This window comes from Temnothorax longispinosus, chromosome 2 (assembly GCF_030848805.1).
Source record: "Temnothorax longispinosus isolate EJ_2023e chromosome 2, Tlon_JGU_v1, whole genome shotgun sequence".
NCBI lineage: Eukaryota > Metazoa > Arthropoda > Insecta > Hymenoptera > Formicidae > Temnothorax > Temnothorax longispinosus.
Window position 1 is genome coordinate 15,450,775 of NC_092359.1, and position 3,308 is coordinate 15,454,082.

At 37.3% G+C, this 3,308-nt stretch overlaps 1 long non-coding RNA gene across 1 annotated transcript; it reads right to left on the reverse strand.

Annotated features, from left to right (window-relative positions):
* Positions 1-1,381: 1,381 nt before the first annotated feature.
* Positions 1,382-2,161, reverse strand: LOC139808959 (uncharacterized). Its single transcript, XR_011730985.1, has 3 exons — positions 2,075-2,161; positions 1,696-1,954; positions 1,382-1,614 (listed from the first exon to the last, which is right to left on the reverse strand). It is a non-coding gene; the product is annotated as an uncharacterized lncRNA (long non-coding RNA).
* Between the last annotated feature and the right edge of the window lie 1,147 nt (positions 2,162-3,308).

Sequence of the window (3,308 nt, forward strand, 5' to 3'; positions counted from 1 at the left end):
CGAAAAGCGTATTGACGTTTACGAAAAGGTTATGTTTTCACAGATGATTGGAAGACAAAGAGGATCGAGAATACTCACATTTATAGAGAAACCAGAAGCGGATCGGACGAAACGCAGAACTGCGCAGAACGACACGAGTACCCGCGCACGGATCGAGTATTGAAGCAGGACCGCAGACACGTGCCATTAGAGCCATTAGGGTGCCTGTAACGGAGGCGAAGCCGTAATTACGTGCTGGGCATAAGATATTACGAGTGGGAACGAATAGAAAAGCGGAGGAAAAATAACAACGTAAGTAGAAAAGAGGAAGGAGAAGTAAGAAAGGTGGCGGGCAAGGCCGAGGTGAAGGGGGCGAGAGAGGAAGGTAGAGCAAGTGAAATGAGTACATTTAACTTTCTTGTTACAGATAACCTAAAGGGAGAAAGATAGGAAAGCTGGTTGACCTGTATGGCGTGCAGATGAACTCTTATCCATAGAAAAGGAGGATAGAAAAGATAGGAGGTGAGAAAGTCTATGGGAGATGATGAAGGAGTTTAAGGAGGACAGTAAAAGACAAGATAAGGAGATAAAAGAATTGAAGAAGAAGGTAGAGAGATTAAAAAGAAAGGTGTATAGGATGGAGCAGAGCGCGGGCAAAAGGAAGAGGGATGACAGTGAAGAGTAAGAGTAAGTTAATTGGTAAAAGGAAATGGTGGAAGAAGATTATGAAAGCAACGACGACGAAGAAAAGAAAGAAGAACGTGATAATAAGGATCGAGAAGGAAAGATGGAAGTACGCATAATCTGGCACTAGCTTTACGAACTCGAACATCATTATACAGATCGACTTTGTAATTCGCCCAATTGCTAATTATCCCGCGCGTAATGAGTTAATGATTGTAAGATCGACAAAATTAATATAAATTTATAAAATTTAAAATGTAATAGAGTACAATCATTTATTTATACCGTCCTTTGAGAATCGATCTAATGTTATACATGTAATGATGTAATGTGTATTTTCTCTTGTCAAACTCGAACTTGTTGATGGAATAACTTTACACCCGCTGATGCTCGTTTGGTCGTTAATCTCCTACTTTGATGACAGGAATTTTATTGCTACCTATTAAAAAAGCATTTCTTTGGTGCAAGAGTCAGTCCGTACCGTGTGACAATTGTGAAATTTCATTATTATTCTGTATTTCCAAAAGTCCCATAGAAGCACCAGGCATGAAACACACAAACGATAAACGAACAAACGACTTTGAAAATATTTTATCTTTTTACTTTTTTTTAAATATTGTTACAATTCTCTAAAATAAATTCTAAATGCGAAATCAAAAAGATTTAACAGCTATCTTAAATAATCGAATTTTATTCCTAGTACGGTAGAATAATTACCTTTATTGACAACAAATTGAGAAACGTTACTTATGTCTATACTATCTATATCGTCTATCTGCACATGTAAGTATATTGTAAAATACTCTCAAGTTTGAGAACTACGTTTTCAACACAATGCTGCTAGTTTCCGGACCGTATTCAAGTCACGAAGGAGCATTTGTACAGTCTGCTTAGTACGGGGGTGAACAAGCGGATCTGATACGAGTTCATCCGGGTCCATCGCTTCTAGAGCTGCACATTAAAACGCATGGAATGGACCATTTGTTGAATGCGTTTTAATACGCGTTTTTTCAATGTCTTTATATTACATACCAAAAATTTGCGCTTCTATGGATGTTAATCTCGAATCGATGTGACATTGAAAATGCTCGATATGCTCCAACAATCGCATTCGGCATTCAGCTGGGTCAATCGATGCCTCAAGTTCTGGTATAAAAGGCTGCGGAAGCGCGGAGACTTCATTTTTTTACGTTGGTTATGCTTGATTCTTGTTGAACGTTGTTAACAGGCGATCCAGAATTGAGATTCTCCGATACGGGATCACCAATAATAGTTTTCTCAGCTAATAAATCTGCATAAAAATATTACATAATATGTAAAGCTTGTGCAGTTATTTATTTATTTATTTGTGTTAAAAGTTCAGTCCTGTGAAATAAAAAAATAAAAGACTGAATAAATACATTTTTTTTACCTGCACTCTCCGTTTTAATGTCTGGCGTGGCACTGTTTTCCTCTTTTACGACTGAGTTACCACCCGTTAACGCGTCTAAAAGTATATGACTGTCCTTTGAATCGAGCCTTCCTTCTTGCTGATAATCATGGATTCATCAGAATGCGTGCTATCCTCTTCCAAAATTTCATCAATTCCGATCGGAAGCGATTGATTTTTCATCTTGATTGTCTTTCAACAGACAGCTTGATATCTGCCTTCGTCTCGACACGTCGCGGAATCTCCGAATTTGTATCGGTAAAACTCGCCGCTTTAAGTTGATTTCCAATCACTGGTACCGGTTCCATGTCTGTCACAGTAACCAAAAAGGAAAGTTAAGGAACTAGAAATTTTAGATCGCATAGATCGTGAAAATAGTCGGCCCGAGCTCGTGCGGAGAATAAGGTAAATATACAGCGGTGCGGTATAATTCCTGGGAAATTTAACTCGTGGTTTTGTTCGTCATATTTACGTTCGATCCCGACGACGATGGTTGTATCAATCGTTCCATGGATAAACACTAGGCAAATAAAAAAAAGAAGACATCTTGCATGGTTTTCCACATCTTAATAATTATCCCGAATCATACTGCCCGTAAAAAGTGTGTTCGCGGAGCGCGCAATTTAAGGTTTTTGGAGAGGGCAATTGGAGTCATACTATAAACGATTGGGACTTATTGTTTGCGCAGGGTTCTACTGTAAATGCCTTGAAAAGAGTTCTTCTGTCGTTTGGAGAAAAAATTGAAAAAGAACTGCAGAGAGAAGGATTAGTCCTAAACAAACTAACGACGTGCAATGAGATGCACAGTCATTGGATGAGCAGATTTCAGAAAAATCAAATGTTTCAGGTAACACATTCGGTTCTGCAATGCAATTGGGAAATCATTGTTAACGAACGTTTTAAAATATTTGATGTGACGCATGGTAACGAGTATTTACCAGTCTATCGAGTATTTACGAGTATCTATCAGTAAACTTGATTGAAATAAAAATTGAGATCTGTTAATAACAGATTTGTAGGAAATAAGTACAGAAATATGAGTAAAGTGTAGACAGTTTTCAAAAAAAGTTTCCCTTAAAGTATTTTGTAATGTTTAATTTTTCTCTTAATTGTTTAATTGTTCAGCGCTCTGGAAGAAGATACATACCTTTTCCATTTTTAATGATTTTATATGATATATATTTGTTTTATAATATAACAAAGTGTGTTAAGGATA